Genomic DNA, 24,351 nt, shown 5'->3' on the forward strand with positions numbered 1-24,351 from the left:
TATTATCAAACATTTATAATCAAAGCAACATGGTATTGCCATAAAAACAGAAGAATTCACTAAAGAAATAGCATTTAAAAAGCACAAAAATAAAACTCACACATTTATCGGCATTTTACCTTTGGACAAAGGTACCAAGAGCATACAATAGGAAAAGGACAGTCTTTGCAACAAATAGTATTAGGAAAACTGGTTATCCACATACATACAGAAGAATGAAACTGGATCCTTATCATACACCATATATAAAAGCCAACTCAAAATGGATTAAAAACTTCAATATACAACCTGATGCTGTAAAACTACTAAAAGAAAATAGAGAGGAAAATCTGTATGACATTGGCCTAAACAATGATTTTTTGGATATAACCCCCAAAACGGAAACAACAAAATATTCTATGCACTGAAAGACAAATACCACAAGATGTCATTTACACATGTAATCTAAGAACATTGAACTCAAACAAGTAGAGAATGAAGTGATGGTTACCAGAGGCTCAGGTGAGGTTAACGGAGGGATTGGGGAGTTATTACATTGGTCAAACAGTACAAAGTTTCAGATATACAGGAAGAATGAGTTTTGAGGTCTAACAGGGTGACTATAGTCAATGATAATGTGTTATATATTTCAAAGCAACCGAGAGTAAATTTCAAATGTCTCACAATGAAAATGATAGGTAAATGAGCTGATACATATTAATTATCCTGACTTAATCAATATACATTGTCTATCCATATATCAAAACATCACATTGTACTCCGTAGATATATACAATTATGATTTGACAATTTTGAATAATATTAACTTTAAGAAACAAATAAGGAAAGATATAAAATCAGTAATTTAAGCTTACATCTTAGGAAACAAAATAAAAAGAACAAATCAAGTCCAAAGTAAGCAGAAGAGAAAAATAAAAAAAATTAGAACAGAAATAAATGAGATTGGAAACAGTAAATCAGTAGGGAAAATTACCCAAAAAAAATTGGTTCTTTGAAAAGCTCAATAAAAATAAAAAAAACTATAGGTAGCTAATAAAGAAAAAAAGAGAGAGGATATAAACTACTAATATCAGAAATGAAAAAAGCAATATCATTATAGATCCCATGGACATTAACTGTGTAACAGAAATCAGACAGACCTTGTGGTTTCATTAGTCAGTCTACATGTTGTACAAATGCCACATTTTTCTATTATTGGTTCTTAAGCCCCCCAATAGTATCATATATTAACCAGAAATTTTAACTCCCTGTAACCCCAAACCTTAGTGAAAACATGGGAAATAGTAAGAGATCTTGACTTGCTTGTCATATGTCAACATTTTATAAATAAAAGCCATATTTACAAGTTTTAAGCCCATGTTTCCCTCCAATATAATTTTTTCTTAACTGGAAGTGACATTTAATGAGTATCTATTATTTCATTTAACAAAATTTTAACATTGCAAATTATATAAAGATTTTATTTCTAAGCATTTCTCTCACATTTCCCTAATTTATTTATCTTAGCAGTTTACTTACATCCCAGTTACTAAGTTATTTTCTGTTAACCATTTTTACAGCCTGTGAATATCAGATATGCAACGCAGACAAAAAAACAATCAAAATATAGTTGTAATGACTACTTTTAAACTTTAAAAAAACCTACCAAGAAAATGAACATAGGCATTTTAGTAAGACTTGCTATTCTAAACAATATATGATCTTTCCTCAACTATTATGAATATAGTTGAAGGTTTAGAACACATCTTGCTTAAATATGTTAACCAATTACACCTTTCCATAATACCAACATTCCAGAATAAAATTTATCAACACTTTAACATTTTCACATCAATTCTTCACAACATAAACCATGAGATGATATCATAAGGTGTTTTCTTTACATGAAGATAAAGATAAGTTATATTTAAAAACAATCTAAATGGTATCAAAACTTTTCTAATTTGAATATAAATTTGCATACATATAATACTTTCAAAGGGTAAGACTTCTTTTGAGATTCTTTTTGGATTCTAATAATTGTTTTGTTTACCTTTAAATAAATTACTATACAATAACGTCTAAGTTTTTGAAAATAATATATAACAAGGGAATACTATGAACAATTCTATATGCACAAAACTGATAACCTAGAAGAAATGGTTATGATTTCTTGAATTTCAAGGTTATGAAAGACATGATCTGCCAAAACTTACACAATAAGAAAAACAATCTAAATTGGCCTACATCTATTTAAAAACATTAAATCAATAATTAATTACCTTTCAAAACAGAAGGAATCTGCAAAGACAGGTTTACTGATAAATTCTCCCAAACATTTAAAAAAGAAATTAAACCAATTCTGCATTCTCTTTCAGAAGATGAAAACAGACTAAATACTTTCTAATTCTTTCTAAAAGGAGAGCATTCCCTAATACCAAAACCAGAAAAGGACATTACAAGAAACAAGAAGAACTATAAACCAATATTTTTCATGAATATATGAAGCAAAAGTCCTCAAATCTTAACAGCAAACCAAATCCAACAATATATAAACAGAAACAGACACCACAATCAAGTAGAATTTGTCCTAGATACACTAGCCTGGTTCAAGATTTGAAAACGAATTAATTTAATTCCATCACATCAGCAACCTAAGGAAGAAAAAAAATCACATGGTCATATCAGTAATTGCAGAAAAAGTTATTTTGACAAAGTACAATATTGATTAATAATATAAAAAAACTTAAGAAGAAATAGAAGTGAACCTCAACTTGATAAAGAATATCTATTAAAAATATGCAGCTAACATTATATTTAATGGTAAGAAACTCAAAAGTTTTTCCATTAAGATCAAAAACACAGCAAGGATAGTCCTTCTCAACTGCTTTTCAACATTATACTGGAAGTTTAAGCAAATGCTATAAAACAAGAAAATGAAATAAAAAGTATACTGATAACAAAAAAAGAAAAAGAAATAAACTGTCTTTGTTTTCAGATAACATGGTTATTTATGTAGAAAATCTGAAAGCATTAATAAAAATTCATTTATAAAAATTTAATAAAAACATTCATGCCACAAATAAGTAATTATATCAAGTTAGCAGAATACAAAAAAGTCAATTGCTTCAGGATTGAGCAAGTGGAATCTGAAATTAAAAACAATATTTATATTAGCATCACCAAAAATGACTGTAGGTATAAATCTAACATATAATAATATACAATAAAATAGAAATAAATAAAATATAACACATATAAATAATATATTAAAAGCATACTATATAATAAATATATATTAAAAATAAATCAAACATAATACAATATAAATTATTAGGTAATACGTTCAGTCTAAGTTAGGTGTAAATATAATAAAATATGTACAAGATCTACATGGGTAAAACTATAAAAATCTGATGAAAGTAATCAAAGAAGACCTAAACAAGTGAAGAGATATTCCATGTTCATAGATAGGAAGATTCAATATTTCCATGATGACAGTTTTTACCAACTTGATCTATAGATTTAATAGCATATTGTTTTGTAATGTCAATAAAATCAGCCTAAAGTTTACAGGGAGAGGCCAGGCCCAGAACAGCCCACACAACACTGAAAGAGAACAAAGCTGGTCTTATCTATATTAACAATATTAAGCACAGTAACTGAAAGTATGATATTGGCAAAAGAATAAATAAATAAATAAATCAGTAGAACAGAATAGAGAGCCCAGAAGTAGACCCACATAAATACATAATCAAGTGATCTATGAGAAAGGAGCAAAGGCAATGCAATGGAGCAAATGGTACTAGAACAACTGAACATTCACATGCAAACAAATGAATACAGACACAGCCTTTACACATTTTACAAAAGTTAACATCTTTTATACATATAATTTATAAATTTTGTAATTACAAGAAGGAACATAGACCTCAGTGTAAAACACAAAGCTATATAACACTCACAGAAGAAACATAGAAAGTTTAGATGTTGGATGCCTTGGATTTGGCAATGGATTTTTTAGCTGCAACGTCAAAAGGATAATCTGTACAGGAAAGAATTAATAAACTGGACATTATTGCAATTAAAAGTTTCTGCTCTGTTAAGAAAGTATGAAAAGCCACAGATTGGGAAAAAATATTTACAAAAGACACATCCAATAAAGTGCTATTATACAAAATATACAAAGTACTCTTAAAACTCAACAATAAGAAAACAACCATACATATTAAAAAATAGGCCAGTGATTTTAACAGACACTTCACCAACAAAGGTACACAGAAAATAATCATAATCATATAGGCTGGGCCCAGTGGCCCACGCCTGCATCCTAGCACTCTGGGAAGCTAACTTGGGTGGATTGCTTGAGTTCAGGAGTTCAAAACCAACCTGAGCAAGGGTGAGACTCTATCTCTACTAAAAATAAAAAAACTAGCTGGGCATAGTAGGGATGCATGCCTTTAATCCAGGCTACTTGGGAGGATTGCTCTAACCCAGGAGAGTTTGAGGTTGCTATAAGCTATGGCACCACGGCACTATAGCTGGAGCAACAGAGAGAAACTCTGTCCCAAAAAAAAAAAAAAAAAAAGGAAATGATTATATAAAAAGATGCTCCATTTATAACTTTGAATTAAAATGTACAAAAGCATATTATATAACCAAAACCTGAGAACCCCCGTAATATTCTGAAATTTTTTTAAATAAATAAGTAAATAATGTTTAAACTACCACAGTGAAAATAAAAGAGGCTCCACATCATGTTATCAGTGAAATGCAAATTTAAACAATGAGATACACACCTATTAGAATGACCAAAATCTGTAACACTGAGAATACCAAACAATAGCAAGGATATGGAGCAAATGGAATTCTCATTCCTTGCTAATGGAAATTGAAAATGATCCAGCCACTTCAATAGTTTTCTCAAAAACTAAACAATTCTTGCCAAACAATCCAGCAATAGTACTCCTTGGTATTTACTGTAAGGAGTTGAAAACTTACATCCACACAAAAACCTGCAAACACATGTTTACAGAAGCTTTACCCAAAATTGCCAAAACTTGGAAGAAACCAAGATGTTCTTCAGTAGGTGAATGGATAAATCAACTATGGCATATCCAGACAATGGAATATTATTTTGCACTGAAAGAAATAGCTATCAACCCATGAAAAAACATGGAAGAAACTTAAATGCATATTACTTGTAACGTAGTAGGATTACAAGAGCAAAACACTCTGGAAAGGCAAAATGACAAAGATATTAAAAAGACCAATGGTTGCCAGGATAAAAGTCACCACAGAGGATTTCTAGACCAGTGAAATATTCTATATGATACTATAATGTGGCTACATGTCATTATACATTTACCCAAATCCATAGAATGTACAATCCAAGGGCAAAGTCCATTGTAAACTACAGACTTCGGGTGATAAGGATATGTCAGTGTAGATTCAACGACTGTAATAAATGTACTACTATTCAGAAGTGAGAGGAATGTTGATAATGGGAGTGGCTATATACACATGGGAACAAGAGATATATGGGAATTCTTTGTAGTTTCTGCTCAATTTTGCTGTGAACCTAAAATTGCATAAAAAAAAAATCTTAAAAAGGAGCAACATTTTTAAAAACAACACCCAGTTACCAATGAACAACATTGATTCATATACATAGTTATGTTCTTATGTTCCTTACTCAAAAGTCTAAGAGCCTTGAACCGTTTATTTTACTGGAACTCTGCACTTTAAATTTTTTTTTTTTTTGGAGACAGAGTCTCAAGCTGTCGCCCTGGGTAGAGCGTCATAGCAACACAGCTCACAGCAACCTCCAACTCTCAGGCTAAAGAGATTCTCTTGCCTCAGCCTCCCAAGTAGCTGGGACTACGGGCGCCTACCACAAAGTCAGGCTATTTTTAAAGACAGGGTCTCACTCTAGCTCAGGCTGGTCTAAAACTCAAGAGTTTAGGCAATCTGCCCACCTTGGCCTCCCAGAGTGCTGGGATTACAGGCATGAGCCACCACACCCAGCCAGTATTTCCAAATTGTATAAATCCTGCTCCTTATTTCATGACATGCTCTCATATTTGATCTGATCATATATCTCTGTCATCATTAATATATTTTATTCTTCTACTTACGTAAGGATTTACTTATACAAAATATAATCTATACTCAGTACTCAGGAGATCAAGAACAAAATCTGACTTTTCCTAACTTCTGATATATGCTTATTACCCACAGAGAAAATATGCCATTTTTCTTTTTCTAATGAACTTCAAAGCTATAGGGTTTAATCAAAATTTTGATTCAAACATCTCAGAATATTCATCATTGGTCTTGGTTTAGAATTCTTAATTCACTCATTTGTATGTTTGTTTATTGATATATTTATACTCATTGATTCCCTAACAATGTTAAAACAACACAAAAAATTTCCCAAATCCCCCAGGTAAGAATCACAAAACTGCTAAGATCAACAAATCTGTTAGAATACTGCTTTTTACAATGAATCTAATATTGAACATATGGGTTATTAAACTCTTTCTCAGCAATCCTATACTTATCACTGTTCCATGCTTACTCTTCATTTAGTTTGTCCATATTTAACTTAATGTAGTCTAATTTATTTATTTATTTATTCTTTTAATTTTAAGAGACAGAGTCTCACTTTGTAGCCTGGCTGAAATGGGGCTACAAAGTGGCACAGTCATAGCTCATTGCAGCTTTTTACTCCTGGGCTCAAGCAATCCTTCTGCCTCTTCCTTCGAGATAGCTAGGACTACAAGTGTGTGCCAACACTTCAAAACTTTTTTTAATTTTTGGTAGAATCATGTCTCTCTATGTTGCCCAGGATACTCTTAAATTCCTAGCTTCAAGCAATCCAAAATTCTGGGAAGAACAATAAACGAACATGAACAAGAACATACTTTCTTATCCCACAACATGAACACTAACAATATCCACTGTTTTTTTACATGTTACCCTTAAAGATTCAGCAAACCAAATCAGGCAAAGAAATTTAAATAAGCTGTGGTACAAAAATAAAAGGGAATAATATTCTGTTCTGAAGATGATTGAAATGACCTTATTTTAATTAATGGTTTTAGTTATGCTGAAATAAAATAGTATCATTTCATCTTTTTTTTTTTTGAGACAGAGTCTCACTTGTCCCCATTGGTACAGTGCCATGGTGTCATAGCTCACAGCAAACTCAGACTCACTTAAGCGATTCTCTTGCCTTAGCCTCCCAAGTAGCTGAGACTACTGTCTTTTTTCTTAAAACATTCCAATCATCCATCAATGCATGGTACTTTCTTTTTTTTTTTTGTAGACAGAGTTTCACTTTGTAGCCCTCGGTAGAGTGCCATTGCATCACAGCTCACAGCAACCTCAAACTCCTGGGCTTAAGCAATTCTCTTGCCTCAGCCTCCCAAAGTATTTTCTAATATAACTTAAATATGTACCCATTTATTTCTCTGAAATAACAAAAAACATGAACAAAACGTCCAAATCAAGAACATAAACATTAACTAAGATCTGTTCCTACACTTTTTAGCCACAGAACAAAAAGCCAGGATTTTCACCATTAGGGAATAATTAGCTCAGGTGTAGCACACACATTATGTGGGGTAAAGGCAGATGGAAGAAAGAAAAGCCCAAATTTAATCTTTCTAGGGACATTTGTAGAACTGTATTAGATTAACCATAAACCTTCATTTATTCCAAATTTTAATCAGTGGCGCACGCATGGCCCAGCATTTTATTAATTGATTTATCTAGCACCCAGCAGAAGAATCTAGAACATTTTTCCTAATAATGGAGCTTGCTTATACAGAATTAGATAACACATCAACCATACAAAATTGCAATACAATTAAATATACATTTTTTCGTGATACGTTTTTTGCCAATAATCCATACTAGACCCTCCTTCATGTATTTATTCATTCAGTTTTATTTATTCATCAGTATGTCTTCATCACGAACCTTTTTTTTCTAGAGAAAATGCAGTATTAGAAAAAAGAGAAAAAAAAAAGAAAATGCCGTATTATCAACACAATAACCATGCAAATTTGTAATACAATTAAATGCAACTGTACATATGAAAGTGATCCAAGATGGGAAGAGCCTGGGTTATGAGGGTTTTTTTAATCTGAATACCAGCAAGGTACAACAGGATAAATAATTTATATTTTACAACACACGCTCCTCATTGGTCTGTGTTTTATCAAAGTAGTTCTGAATTGGGGTCAATGTTGTTCCCACCCAGATGATATTTGCTAATGTGTGGAGAAATGTCTATCATAACCCACAACATACAGGAGAAACCCCAATAACAGAGAACTACAAGCCCAGGATATTAATAAAGCTGAAACTGAAAAATTTTGCTCTATCCTCTTCAGAGCTATAGGGCCTAAGTTGAGAGATAAGAGATGAACATACTCATACATTCACTCATAATATCATCAATATCTCTGAATGTACAAAGTACACTAGAAATTTGAACATTAACAGTGGTATACGTGCTTATTAATGTAAGACATAACCAACTAGATTATATTTCCTTTTTTTAATAAGCAACAAGTACCACCTAAATAATGCAAGACAGCAACATTGATTTCTATGTACTTACCTGTATACATTACTTACACAAAGGAGTCTCAGATGTAATCAATTTGTGTTGGAGCTGGCTGCTTCAGAAATGTCTCAAGAAACATAAATATGTTACACACTCTCATAATTAAGTCACATATGGTTCTCCATGCCTTCATTCATTTATGTATTTGTTTTGTTATTCATACATTAATTCATTTATAGAAATACAATGCAGACTTATGAATGTCAATAGTCTGACTTCTGCTTCTGCTGTAATATTACTTACCTTACAAGCATTAAATACATCTCTTCCTGTAGTAGACCTCAGAGTTATAGGGTTTAATCAGAATCATTGATTCAAATACCCCAGAACACTCATCATTGGTCTAGGCTTGGAACTCTTTTTTTTCCATTCATTCATATCTTTATTGCTTTATTCATTGAGTCATTAGTAATAACAAACTCAGTATACATGAACCAAAAAACACAAGAACAAGACCTTTGAATATTACCAAGATCTATCCATAGGCTTATTTTCCATAGAACTGAGACTATATCTTTTTGCAATTGAAGTCAGCATTACATAGATTACTCAACTTCTTGGCTTCATCTTAATACCATAGTTATATTTTGTTCATGCTCACCTTTCTTGTTTAATTTGTCCATATTATAAAGATATTACATGTGGTAGCCTCCAAGATGGCTCCAAATAATCTATGTCTCCTGGTATGAATGATGTTTTGTGGTCTCTTCCCATATTAAATCTTGACTGCCTGTATTACCAATAAAACACTGTGGAAGTTATGGTGTATAACTTCTGAAACTAGATTATAAAATAGACTGAGAGTTCCACCTTTCTCTGTCTTGGATTGGTTGCTCTGGAGGAAATCAGCTGCCATGTTGTGAGGATACTCAGGCAGTCCTAAGAAATGGTTCATGTGGGAAGGAACTATAGCTACCTACTGACAACCAACACCACTTTCCAGCCATAAGAGTAAGTCATGGAAGCAGATCCTCCAGCGCAGTCAAGCTTTCAGATGTCTGCAACTGCACATGACATCTGGCCTGCAACCTCACAAGAAATGCTAAGCCAAAACCACCCAGTAAACCTCTCCTGGATTCCTACCACATAGAAACTATGAGAGGTAAGAAATGTGTATTATTGTTTTAAGCCATTAAATTTCTGGGTAATCTGTTATACAGCCATAGATAACTAATAGAATATAGTGAACAAACATGACCCACCATCTTAACTAATAATGATGACAATGACAGTATCTTCCCTCTTCCTCTGTGCTACTCCCTGGACCTTTATCAATAAAGAAATGTGTCAGTCAACCATGAAACAAAAAAAAAAAAATACAATATTAAAAACTTTTGAAAATGACTAAAATCCTTCACTGATTTTTAATGGACCTGAGTTGCACTGAATTGGATTAACAGTAAACTTTGATCCAGCTCCATTATTGGTTCCTGCAGAGCAAATAACCTAAAATCAAGGACATGATTTTAATTGTTATGAACAACAATCTCTAACCTCCTTACACAAGGAGGTTAAAAAAAAAAAAACCGACATGTTTATTGTCCTTGAACAATTAAATGAGCTATGGTATATTCATTGTGAAGCAAAATGCACATTTTATAAAGTATGAATCAGTAAAGATTTAATTTATTGTAATGGACTTGAGTCATGAGGGATTAGACTAATCATAAATCTTGTTTCCTATCCTACACTCATTATTGACTCAAAAATAACTGTTCTTTTCATGTATAGATTTATTTAATGCTTAATTTTTAATATAATAAACACTTAAATCCACCACCCAACATAAAAGTCATAAATTTAACTATTACATCTATATACTCCATCTATATACTCCCTAACCACACATCACCCTAATCTCATTCATGTTTTTTTAAGGGACCATATTTATGCATTGCTGAGAATAAGCCGTGAGCAGTATACCAAGATTTACCCTAATTTATGCATTTACTGACTCACTCATATTTTTCTCTTTTATTTTATAAATCAAAGAATAATTTGATAATTTATTCATTTTTTAAAGATAAAGAATAAAACTCACCAGCAATCCAGAACTGAAATACCATTTCACATAACTGCTGACATATGCTTGATCCAAAGTGGGATATGGGATGGGATATGGGATGAGTCTAGATTTCTTTTCTTCATCTGTAAAAATGGGCTAATCATTGTCTTTGTTTGATGACACTTAACAGTCCAATACCAATGGTAGGGTCAGGGACCCATTTGTTCTCCCATATTCCTGAGGCCCCACACACACACTGGTATGCAACTGTCCTCATTGGCCAATGCTCTGCATTCTTTTAAATAATTGAAATGTGAACTCATTCATTCAGTTACATTTAACAGTATATAAAATTAAATAGAAGCTAAGACATTGAACATGAGGTTGGACTAATACTAGTAATATCTGTGTTCTCATTGCCCACAGATATAAACAACTAGGTCATTTTTTGTTTATGAATAATATTCAGTGAATGAAAGTAAATTAATAATACCGAATATAATATTCTCAATATGGTCCATGCTTGGCTTTATTTCAACTAGGCAATTATTTAAATTGTTATTTTTAATGTGAATGATGTGTTTCTTTACTAAATAAAACCAACTACCCACAACAAAAGCCAACATGAACTCTCAATGAATAGGGTCTGACCTTTATGAAGACAGTAAGAGATATTATTTAAGTTATAAAACTCAGTGCTTCAGAATACAATAAAATTAACAATCCCCATTTTATTACAAACTTAACTAATTGACCATTATTCATTCATACATCTTTATTTTTGCATTAGTTTGCTTACAATATAATTAATTCACAGACATGAACAACTTAGAACTAGATCTTTGTTCTATACTTTTTCTATAAGCCCCTCGCCTATGCGAGAAATAACTAAGCTTTTTTACAGAGTTCAATCAAAATTTTGATGCACACATTTCAGAATACTTATCAATGGTCTATACTTGTCCTATTTTTGTTATTTTATTTCTGCATTGTTTATTTCTTTATTCATAGATTCACTAACAATAATATGATTATTTCCTCATGAATGAAAAAGCCTGAGAACAATATACTTGAATGTTAGTAATAATCTACATGTCCATTTCCCATGGAAGTAATAGATAATTGCTTTTTACAATATATATGCATTTTTTCTACATGTAAGTTGATGGACATTTTTGTTTCATATCAGTTCCATGCTTAGTCCTTTTGCATTTAAAAATTGTGCAGGGGGCGGCGCCTGTGGCTCAAGGAGTAGGGCGCCGTCCCATATGCCAGAGGTGGTGGGTTCCAACCTAGCCCTGGCCAAAAAATAAAAAAATAAAAATTGTGCAACAAGTAAACTTACTCCACAACTAGAACACCAGCATCTTTCTACGTGCTTCTCCCTCCAGGAATGAATAGCATCCTATATCTTGATCAGTGGAGAGCTATTAAATGACCACAAAGCAAAAATAAGACAGAATGTGAAGCATCACTGAAAACACATGAAACACTCCACATCTTTTTACTGGATTTTACTAGTGTTGAATCAGATTAATTACAAATCCCCATTCTGGGCACATGCTCATCACTAGTCTATGCTGGAATTGTCTGGTTTTATTTATGAATATATGTATTTACTACTTTTTAAAAATCAGGTAACACTCAAAAATCACCATCCCAACTCAAGAAAATTAAACTTTACCTGTTACTGGGGCGGCGCCTGTGGCTCAGTGAGTAGGGCGCCGGCCCCATATGCCTAGGGTGACGGGTTCAAACCCAGCTCCGGCCAAACTGCAACAAAAAAATAGCCGGGCGTTGTGGCGGGCGCCTGTAGTCCCAGCTGCTCGGGAGGCTGAGGCAGGAGAATCGCTTAAGCCCGGGAGTTGGAGGTTGCTGTGAGCTGTGTGACGCCACGGCACTCTACCGAGGGCCATAAAGTGAGACTCTGTCTCTAAAAAAAAACTTTACCTGTTACTAACATTGATCTCTTTCTCTCCTCACTCACAGAGGTAAAAGCCAAGATCTTTAGCATTAAAGAATGATTAAGTCATCTAGGATGTGTTCATTCAGTAAAGTAAAATACAAACTTTCAAAAGAAAGTTAGATAATTTTTGATGGAAATTCATCTTGAAGTATTAAATTAATCATAAATTTGAGTCAGCTAATAATCTTGTCATTGCTCAAAATGGCACTTCTTACTCACTTATGTAGTTTTTACTTTTAAAAAATATGATGAATACCAACATTAGAATAAAAGATACATCTATCATTAATACATCTCTACCTACTCACTATCCATAAACTTAAGAGCTAGGTGATTGCTTTTAGTGAATCTTACTTATGCAGAATTAGATAAACATAGTCTTGTTTTATGGCATATTCTCACTCGATGACACATAAATTTTTGTGACTGATAAGACTAGTGATTCATTTATTTATTCATGTATATAATTAGCATAGAACAAATTATCTACCCATTTTTTTAAAGAATTGCTCCATGTAAATTTCAATATGTACTTTACCCAAAATGGGAAGAACCTAGAGCTCAATCTTTTTTATCTGAGTAGCATTTGGGTACACCAGGAGTAATAATTATCTTTGGTTCAAAACACAGGTTCCTCATTGGCCTATAATTGATCTTCTTTTAAATAATTTCTTTTTTTTTTTTTTTTTTTGGAGACAGAGTCTCACTCTCTGTCCCCCTGAGTAAAGGGCCATAGCATTATCATAACTTGCAGCAACCTCAAACTCTTGGGCTCAAATGATCCTACTGCCTCCGTTTTTCTGGGGTTTTTTGTTGCTATTTTGTTTGTTTGTTTTAGCAGAGACGGGGGTGGGGGGGGGTGGGGAGGTCTTCCTCTTGCTTAGGCTGGTCCTGAATTCCTGAGCTCAAGCAATCCACCTGCTTCAGCGTCCCAATAGTGCTAGTATTACAGGTGTGAGCCACCATGCAAAGCCTTCTTTTGAATAAAATTGATCTAGTTATAAATGGCCTCCTTCCTTCCCTGATAACATGTCAGTAACAATGAAAGCCAAGACAAAGTACAGGAACAGTCAATATTTCTATTCATGCTCATGGGCCATAGACATAACCCATAAAATCTTTTGATTTTTTTAAAAAATAAAACTCAGTAAATAGAGTTGGATTAATCATAACCTTAATAATAAGATATATTCTCAATATTGGTTCATATTTGGTCCCCTCTTAATAAAAAACAGTAAACCCAGTAACACCCGTTACTGAAATATCTTTATTACATGACCTGTCTCCATGACCTTAACCCAAGTTAAAAGAATCTAGATCTGATTTTCTCCACATGGACGGGAGTATAGTAGAGCAGGATTACTCATTAGCTTTGTTCCTCACACTCCATATTGTCCATAGCTGGCACTTGAGATATTATCATATATGTTCAAAAGCTTAAAACAATATATGTGAGTGCCTAAAAACCTAGACTCTATACTTGATCACCAAAAATACTAACAACTACCCACCCACTCATTAATCACAGAAATGAATGACTGTATTCCTTGTCTCTTTCTTGTTTTTTATAAAATACAGTGAACATAATTAGATTAACCATGATTTGTGTCCTTCATTTAATTTCTTTAAGAGGACTGCCTACCATCCTACTTCACAACTGGAACACTAGAAAACCTTCCTTAACAATTTAAAAGCCTTGATCTTCATCAGTAAAGAAGCATTATTAAGATGTGGTAGAAAAATAGAATGGAATATTAAGTAACTGTGAAAATAAATGCAATGTCCTCCAACTTTGTTTTCAATGAACCTCAGTTGTACTGAAATAGATTAATTTTAATCTGTGGTCCATTACATATTCACAACATTGGTCCGTACATGGCATTCTTTGATTTTATTTTGGTTTTGTTATTCGATTTTAAATTGGCAGACAAAATTGTGTGCATTTATCATGTATAGCATGATATACTGAAGTATACATGTATATAATACTTTGTGGAATGGGACTAAATTGAGCTAATTAACATATAAACTAACTTTCAGTTACCATTTTTGTGGTGAGAAAATGGAATGTCCACACTGTTAGCATTTTTTTGTTCTATTTATATTTGTGGTAACCACTCATTCCTTTGAAATAATTCCATGAATAACATAAATAAGCCCCTTCAAACCACCAACATGAATGTTATTACTTACATGCATCCCTCTCCTCATCCACAGAAGTGACAGCCAAGATCTCCTTCAATGGATAATGAATAAATCATATTTCATATATTGAATTCTGTGGAGCAAAAAGCAGATTTTGGAAAATTTGAAAAGCCGAGATTTAGATTTTTTTAAGGAGTCTTAGGCTTGCTAAATCAAAACTCAGTTTTCATCACATTCCCATTATCACCCCAAGAATGGCCCTAATTTTATTTGACTTTGTTCATTACTAATTTATGTAATATAATGAAAACTGCAGAAACTATGCCCTAGTAAAGGAATAAGAATTCTGCCTATTCCACATTATCAATCAAGCCCCACTCATATAGCTAAGAACCTAGATTATCTTTTTATGCATCTTCCTTGATCAGAATTGGGTAAACTTATCTTCCTGTTTCTTGACACATTCTCACTGATGTTAAATGTTTGAACCTACTATGTGAATTTATAAATTTATTCATTTATTTTTAATTTGTTCCTGGGATACTTTGAATTTTCTTTTTTTTTCAAAGAAAATGCAGAGTAGTCTAAACTATTATAATTTGCCACTGTCTCTCTGGTCTTTATCCAGAGTGGATAGAATTCCAGGGCCCTTTTATTTATAAAATCTGTAGAGTAGAGCAAGATTAATAGTTAACTTTCTAAATTACAAATTCTGCTTATTGGTTTATGTTACTCTCGTTTAAAAATCCCTTCCTTCACTTATAATGACACCATTAATATTTGGGTTCTAAATAACACTAACATCTGCCCAAAAGCTCCCTGGACAAAGGTTCTAAATAACACTAACATCTGCCCAAAAGCTCCCTGGACAAGGGTTCTAAATAACACAAACATGTGCCCAAGGGTTCTCAAAAATACTAACATCTGCCCAAAAACTCAACACTTGTCACCGGCTTGATCTCATTTCAATTAAGTAGTTCTGTAATCAATTATTTGTTACATTTCCCTTTTTTTCTATTCTTAATAAAATTAACAGCTACTAACCCAGAAACAACAATAATAGACTTGAATTATTATGTAATGGAACTTGGCTCCTCAGAAATATTTTAATAATAATTTGTATTCCATGCCATACTCTTGTAACTGGTGAAGATCTAGCCCTCTTTGTCTTCATTCATTGGTACATTTACTTACTCATGCACTGATTCACTAATAATAATTCATACCTCATACCTACAAAAATCAAAAAACAAGATAACCCATATTCCTCATTGCAACTATAAGCTCATGTCCCACTGAGGCAATAAATTAAGTTTGTTTTTATAACAGACCTTGACATAATATGGTTTAATCAAAATCTTTGATTTGGACACCCCAGGGTTTGATTTATTCATTGATTGACTAAATATTACTTACTCAATATTCATGAATCACAACAAAGCGAGAATAAGATGCATGAAAATATGAATATTATCACTAATTTATTTAGGGTAATTTCTCACAGAACTAATACACTAAATCTCTTTCTACAGTGGACCTCACCATTTCGTATGTGGCTCAGTAATAAACATCCTCATTGCAATCCCACATTCATCGTGCCCCATGCTGAGCTTTCATTCTTTAGTCTTTCTTTAATATGTCCAGATTTTAAATATTTAACAAAGAACCTCCTATTTTATATCATTGACACTATTTCCCATTTTTCCTTATGTTTTCTCTCCCAATAGGTTAGAAACCTAAATTTTTAATCAATGGCAGAATGTGTAAATCAACCCATTGGTTAAAAAAATATATATTAACCAACCAAACAAATGAATGAAGCATGCTTTTAAATCATGCTCTTAAATGTTAAATTTTGTTTCATGGCATATTTTCACCAACACTGATTCTTTTTTTTACATTTTATTTTTAATTAACAAACCATTCTTGAACCTCTTTATGTACTTATCTATTTATTTATTATTTAATTTAATTAGTAATGGATTAATTTAATCCAAGTCATTTCTATATTCCTGATTTAATACTCAGGATGTAAAGTCTAGGCTCCCAATTGTTATGTTCACAGAAATATTCATGTTACATTGCTTCACAATTTAAGTACATCTGTGGTCCAACATTTGCTGACTTTTAACTGTGACATAAAATTATTTATTCATTCTCTTACAATTTATAGCTGAGAAACTAAAGAAGTTAATTAAAATCCCTGAATAAAACTAACACCTGTCAATCTGTCCATTACCCACAGAGATAATCAACTAGATTACCTTTGTTATCTTTGTTGTTTAATGAACTCAATGAATAGAACAAAATTAACTATAATTCTTATTACATGTGACACATCCTCAACATTGGTCCTCTTCCATTTGCTTATTTGTGTAAAAATCTTTCCTTTTATAGAAACAGGAGCAAATATCTACCCCTATATATTTGTGTGTGTGCATTTTATTGATTTCACTACTTCGAAAACATATTAATAATCATGCATTGCTCCATGCTTGGCCCTCTTTCTTATGTTCATCTATACATATGTTAATAATAAATCCTTGTACACCTATTCAATTTGTTTAAGATTTGCCATTGATCTCCTTATACAATACAAATATAATCAATATTAACGAGCCACAGTTGATTGGCTGATAATAATAATACAATCAAGTGCTCAATAATCACACTTGGCTAGTAGCTACCATATCGTTTTTAGAACAGATTAGAGAACATTTCTATCACTGCATAATGTTCTATTGAACAGTATTAGAATTTGCTCTTTACCCTTATGTAAGTCTAGAACTTTTTCTAATGAATCTAATTGGATTAATCATAATCTATGATTCAGAAAATATTATCATTCTTGGTTCATGTTGCCTCTCTTTTATTCTAAATAAGTTTAAATGAGCCACCATAAATCGAATTCTTACTTCACAAGTAGAACACTGACATTATTTTTCATCTGTGATCTCCTTTTGTGGTCCTTGCTCAAACACCAAATAGCCTACATCTTTATTTATGAATAGATGTTTAAATAAACTATGTACATATACACAATGAAATACAAAACAGATGTTAAAAGAATAAAACAAACTAGGTTATTTTTTGTGGCAGTCAGGAGCACAGAACTAAATTAACCATAATCAACTACAATCTTTTCATCCTTGGACCGATCTCATCTGAAGTCCATGTTTTGTTTTTTGTTGTTGTGTCATTGTTGTTTATTTTATACATTTATGTAACTATTCATTTATTTTTAGCATAAAATTGACATCCAACATACCACCATGCAAAAGAAAGAGAACTGACGAATACTATATAACCAACACATTTTTTAAATGGATCTTGTATGGAAAGAATTGAAATAATTGTAATTCTAGGATAATGAGTAGTTATTTTTCTCTAATTTGACCTTGAGGTCTCTCACAAAAGAGTGGCTATAAACTCTAGCCATGACCTGATGGGGCTCCAAGGAAGGTGGTTATAAATATTTACAGTGTGTCTTTCAAGTGGTATTTCTTTATCTTGGTGACAGTCTAAGACCTAGGAGGTGTCCCTCTCACAGGAAAATTATTTTTACTGATAATTCCCTGTGGGTCTTGTCTGACCTGTGTCCAGTTTATTTCTACCAACTCTCCAGGAGTGCTCTGACTAGGAAAGAAGTTAGACGCAAGTGTGTCAGACAGGTGAGACACAGAGGAGGCAAGTCAAGAAAACACATGAAATAACAAGAGTAGTGTATTACAGATCCAGCGTGCCTCATAACACCAACAGGAAGGAAAAAGGTTCTGTTATGCTCCAGGGAGTTATCAAAGCATATTTTCTACAGAGATTTCTAATTGTAGTTTAGAGTAAGCCAGTATATCTGTGCAGTCCATGTGAGAAGTGGGGGTCAGTGGAGCAAGTCAAGTAGGTTGTACAGAGCTGTCCCATAGGGAGAAAGGTAGTCACCAGGAGTTAGCAGTTGTATAAGGCAGATGTCTGGATCTATCACATTAAGGAAAGGGTTGGAGAACTGGAAACTGCACCAAGGTGACTAAGGCTGCTTCTTACATGAAAAAGGTAAACTGTAAACTTATGTTAAAAATGTAATACCAAAGTAACATAAAATTAAAAGATTTTACTACAGGTGGATCCCATAGCTCAGTGGGCAGGGTGCTGGCAACATACACCAAAGCTGGTGGGTCCAAACCCAGCCTGGGTCTGCTAAAGAACAATAACAACTGCAACAAAAAAGATAGCCAGGCATTCTGGCAGGCGCCTGTAGTCCCAGCTATTTGGGAGGCTGAGGCAAGAGAATCAGTTGAGCCCAAGAGTTTGAGGTTGCTGTGAGCTGTGACACCATGGCATTCTACCCAGGTCGCTATAATGAGACTCTGTCTCAAAAAAAACAAACAAAAACAAAAAAAACAAGACTTTACTACAGTGAGACATGATCACCTTTGTCTCATATTTGCCCTCTCTTGTTTTACTCATTTATTTGTTCATTCATTCATTTACATGAACACCCTTAAATAACTCTCATACCAAAGATCTATGAACATCAACTATTACTTACATTTTCTTTGTATACTGTATCAACCCAAATAAAAGTCAAAATTATCATAAATATTGTATGATTAAATGAACTATGGTGCGTCCATTTTGTGCAACAGAAAGCAACTATTAGAGAAATAAATAGCCTGGATCATTTTTAATGGCTCTCATTTACATAGCGATGAATAAGCCTTAGTTTATGAAATATTATCTTCATTAGTCCATACTTGGTCCTTTGAAATATTATTTATCACTTTTAAGAAATCATGAAAGAATGCCCTTGATTCTTACCCAACAAATAGAAAACTACCAATACCTTACTTCTCCATGTGACTCTCTCTCACCAAGTTCACATCCCAAATTTCATCAATAGGGAAATGCTAATCCAAACAATAGTATATGAATTTAATGGTAGAATGCTATTAAAATAAATTAAAAAGCACAAATATTTATGTTGTAATTTCTCCCAAATTTGCAAGACTATGTAATCATAAATCTTAGATCATAAGGCATTGTCTCCTTTAGTCTATGTTTGTCTGCCTTTGATTTTTTTTACATATGCAGCCAACTTATATTTAATAAATCCATACTAAATAATAATCCATACATAATAAATTTCATACTAAAAAGTATGAAAAAGAAATATAACATATATAATGTGATATATATCGTATATGTTATTTTTTCTTTGCTCAGTTGCTATACCGAGATCAACCTAGTGTGCTCTTTCTCTCTCTCTCTCTCTCTCTCTCTCTCTCTCTCTCTCTCTCTCTATATATATATATATATATATATATATTTGAGACACAGTTTCACTTTGTCGCCCTCAGTAGAGTGCCATAGCATCAAAGCACACAGCAACCTCAAACTCTTGGGCTCAAGTGATTCTCCTGCTTCAGCCTCCCAAGTAGCTGGGACTACAGGCACCCATAACACCTGCCTATTTTTTTGAGAGGGGGTCTGTCTCTAGCTCAGGCTGGTCTCCAACTTGTGAGCTCAAGTGATCCACCCACCTTGGCCTCCCAGAGTGCTGGGATTACAGGTGTCAGCCACCGTGCCCAGCCATAATATTATTTTTTAATTTGGTGCCAGTTATGCCAGATAGAATTAATCACCCTTGGTTCATGGTAATGCTCATCATTGATTTGTGCTTGGTCATCTTTGACTTTATTTATTTGTCCATTCATGTTTATTCTTTTTTTTTTTTTTTTTTTTTGTAGAGGCAGAGTCTCACTTTACTGCCCTGGGTAGAGTGCCATGGCGTCACACGGCTCACAGCAACCTCCAGCTCTTGGGCTTACGTGATTCTCTTGCCTCAGCCTCCCGAGCAGCTGGGACCACAGGCGCCCGCCACAACGCCCAGCTATTTTTTGGTTGCAGTTTGGCCAGGGCTGGGTTTGAACCCGCCACCCTCGGTATATGGGGCCGGCGCCTTACTCGCTGAGCCACAGGCGCCGCCCATATTTGTCCATTCATGTTTAATAATACAATCAACACCCAACTTCACAACAGCAATACTATTACTCACATTGGTTCACGGTTCATTTCCCACAAAGTTCACAACCAAGATCTTCAACAAGACAGTGTCACTACATTCATTTTGGGGACTTCACTCTGTGGAACACAAGGCAGACAATGAAAAATCCTAGATACTCGTTAATGGCCATCCAGGTGAGAAGCACAGGATTAACCATAATCTTTGGGTCATTACACAGTCTCACCACTGGCCAAAGCATATCTCTCATTGCATATATTTATACATTTATTAATTTTTATTATTACAATAATTTGCATTAATTCACCACTCTAATCACAAACAACAATGACTATTACACAAGCATTTGTTCCTATGCTTCTTATACATAAAGGAACCACCCACACATTCTTCCTACTTCCAAATACACAGAAGTAGAGCAATAATAATCTTTGATTCCAGATATAATCATCATTATTTTCCACTCATTCATTTTAATGTTTTTACTTATTTTTAATATAATAAACACAGATGAACCCAATACTAATCTAGAACAAAAATATTGATTAGTACATTCAAAACACATATATAGAGGTAAAAGTCTTACTTTGTTTTAGATAGTCCACAATTGTACACAAATGTTGTTAATCTGTAATTCATAAAGCATTATTTTCATGGTCCATTCTTGGCTCTCGTTCATTTTGTCATTTTTTTTTTTCACTCATCTAATTCAACTATACAGAGAATACAATTGAAGCCACCATTCAGCCTAGGACCAAAGACTATTCCATACGCCTATTGATATACTTTCAAAACAGAGCCTCAATGGCCTAGAACTTTTTAACAATTTTATACATAATGAAATACAGTGGATTTGGGGGGAAAAAAGACCCAAAAAAGGGGGGAAAAGAAGAAAAATAGAGAGCAAAAAGTTGGTTACCAAGGGTTGAAGTTGGGGATGAAGAAACTGGGTGAAGATATCCTTCAAAGAGAGCAAATTTTCAGTTATATAGATAAGTTCTAAAACCTAACGTAGAGCATGATGACTGTTGGTAAAAATAATATATTGTACCCTTAAAATTTGCTAAGAGAGTGGGACCTATGGCTCAGTGGGTAGGATGCCGGCCCCATGTACCCAAGGTGGAGGGTTCAAACCTGGCCCCAGCCAAAAAAGAAAAAGAAAAAACTACAACAAAAAGAAAAAAAATGTAGCCAGGCACTGTGGCAGGTGCCTTTAGTCCCAGCTACTCGGCAGGAGATGGAGGTTGCCTAAGCCCAGGAGATGGAGGTTGCTGTGAGCTGTGATGCCACAGCACTCTGCAGAGGGAGATAAAGTGCGACTCTGTCTCCAAAAAAAAATTTTTTTTGCTAAGAGAGCAAAAATATCTTAAGGATTGTCACCACACATTCAAAAAAAAAAACCCAACTGTATGAGGTGATGGCTATGTTAATTAGCTTGATTGAGATAATCATTTCACAATGTATATTTATATCAAAACATCACATTATACCTCTTAAATATATATAATATTTGTTTCTCAATTATATCTCTATAAAGCTGTGGGGGGAACACATCATCATCACTGCTCCGTGCTTGGCTCTCTTTACTTTTATTTACACATTCACTCATTTTTAACTGTTCAGTGAACACCCATGAAGCCCAATTTTATTGTCTGCAGTCCCTGGTCTGGCAGAGAAGCCCCAGTGTGCCCATTCTGTGCAACACAAAACCCATTACAAGGGATAAAATAGCCTAGGAGGGCTTTTTTGTTTCTTAATATCAGGTTACCAGACCTGGGTTAGTCATAATCCCTGGTCCAGAAAACATTCTCAGAATTGTACCATTCACAGAGTTTATTACATTATTTCTACATTCTTTTATTATTTTTAATATAAAATTAACAGCCACAAACAGCTCTGATCTCTCTTTTTATGCCCCTCAGTTGTGGAGAATTAATTGCTCTCCTTGGTTTACGACCCACTCTTGTCCTTTTTCCTGGCGTGCTTCTCTCTTATTTTACTGATTGTTAAAACCGCCCATGACAATAACTACTAGGAGCCCCACCTCCATTTATCCCCCTCTTGTTTCCCCCACCAACCTTAAATAATCACTCCAGAATCTTGTGGATATATTTGCCTTCACCTTACGTCTATATAAGATTTTAACACATACATGTACTCTTTATTAAAAATATTTCGTATGAGCCACTGGCTAGGTGGGCTTCTGCAGGGGTTTTCAGCTGAGAGTTGAAAACGGGGTCAAGGGAAAGGATGAAACAAAAGCTTGACTTAAAAGCACACCTGCCAGGGGCAGGACACAAACTCGAACCCAGATCAAGGTGCCAGCCCAACCTGTGCTCACAGTCATGCACAGGTGATCTCACAATGCCTCCCTCCAAATCCAGCCTCGGCCCTGACTAGCTGGGTGGCATCAGGAAAGCTAACTAACCTCTCTGTGCTTGTTTCTCCATTTACAAAATAGTCCAGAACTAACTCCCAAGCAGAGGTACTTGTTATCTTCATGCCAATGACAACCAGATAAATCAGTGCGCCCCAATCCCATCACTGAATCCACTCCTCACTCAGACCCGTGCTCCCTCTGCAGCGACGCCAGAGCTGTGGTGCTAGACAGACAGACAGACCAGGTTCCACCCCAGCAGGCACTCATGAGCTGTGTAACTGCAGAGACGTGACCTGGCTTCTCTGTCTTGTGCCCCGACTTGTGCGATTTGTAGAATGAGGACTGGAACACCCTCGGGGGTCCAACGTGAGTGAGGAAGAACTGAACTACTGGCCACTCCTCCACACCGATCGACCACCCTGTGCGCCTCCTCTGCCCCCACGGGTCAAACATTCCCCAGCTTGATTAAAAAAAAAAAAAAAAAAAAAAGAATTATCTTGATGCTCAGGCCAAGCCAAGGGCTTCAGGAAGGATGGGCCTATGGCAGGAAATTGTTCAGATCTGCTTTTTAGGACACAGCATCAATGCTTAAACAAATGCTCTGGAAAATAGAAGCCCAACTAAGGGATGTATTTTGGAAATGAAAATTTATTTCATGAAATGGGGCTTCTCTCCAGGGAATCTATGCCATGAAATTCTCAATGTTGAAACTGTTTCCTAGAAACCAAAAGAGGCTCACTATGACAATTTACAGCCCATTTCCTTCCTATCCTCCCAGACTGGCCTGGGCAAGTTCACAGCACAACATCCTCAGAACAACCCAGAGACATTAATATAATGCCATATATCATGTGTACACATATACTGTCATATGGACATAAACATATTCATTTGGGAACTTTCTTAAAGGAATCATGGAGACACGACTAGGCTGCAGTACAACTCCTGCCTTTGCCTTATTACACAGCCCCAGTACACCTTGGACAGGGCTCTTCCCCTCACTGAGCCTCAGGTGGCAATAACCCTACAAGCTTTCCCTCCCTCCCAGGTGGTGTGAAAATGGAAAGCATAACATTTAAGTGTAAGTTCCCACCCAGCAGCAGGGATCATTAATATTGTACCTCCTATACACAGCACGTAGTGTTCACAGCATGCTTTAGCATACATTATCTTGTTTGATTCTCACAACAGTCCTGTGAATTAGACATAATAATCATAATTA

At 34.3% G+C, this 24,351-nt stretch overlaps 1 long non-coding RNA gene and 1 other non-coding gene across 4 annotated transcripts in view; both read right to left on the minus strand.

Moving 5' to 3' along the window:
• Positions 1 to 37: 37 nt before the first annotated feature.
• The window catches only part of LOC128594015 (uncharacterized), a 39,609-nt gene continuing 15,295 nt past the window's right edge, over positions 38 to 24,351 (minus strand). For 2 of the 3 annotated variants that reach the window (XR_008382473.1, XR_008382472.1), the window contains 6 exons: positions 24,251 to 24,322; positions 20,783 to 20,868; positions 14,782 to 14,866; positions 10,659 to 10,765; positions 9,820 to 9,883; positions 38 to 9,347 (listed from right to left, as the gene is read on the minus strand). This is a non-coding gene — a long non-coding RNA (uncharacterized LOC128594015). Of the gene's footprint in view, positions 9,348 to 9,819; positions 9,884 to 9,999; positions 10,064 to 10,658; positions 10,766 to 14,781; positions 14,867 to 20,782; positions 20,869 to 24,250; positions 24,323 to 24,351 lie in introns of those variants that run through there. The other variant, XR_008382474.1, reaches the window with a different exon arrangement.
• Positions 8,892 to 8,963, minus strand: LOC128595182 (small nucleolar RNA SNORD113/SNORD114 family). The gene has a single exon (XR_008382838.1). It is a non-coding gene; the product is annotated as a small nucleolar RNA SNORD113/SNORD114 family (small nucleolar RNA).

The sequence above is a fragment of the Nycticebus coucang genome, chromosome 9 (genome assembly GCF_027406575.1).
Source record: "Nycticebus coucang isolate mNycCou1 chromosome 9, mNycCou1.pri, whole genome shotgun sequence".
NCBI classification, from domain to species: Eukaryota; Metazoa; Chordata; class Mammalia; order Primates; family Lorisidae; genus Nycticebus; species Nycticebus coucang.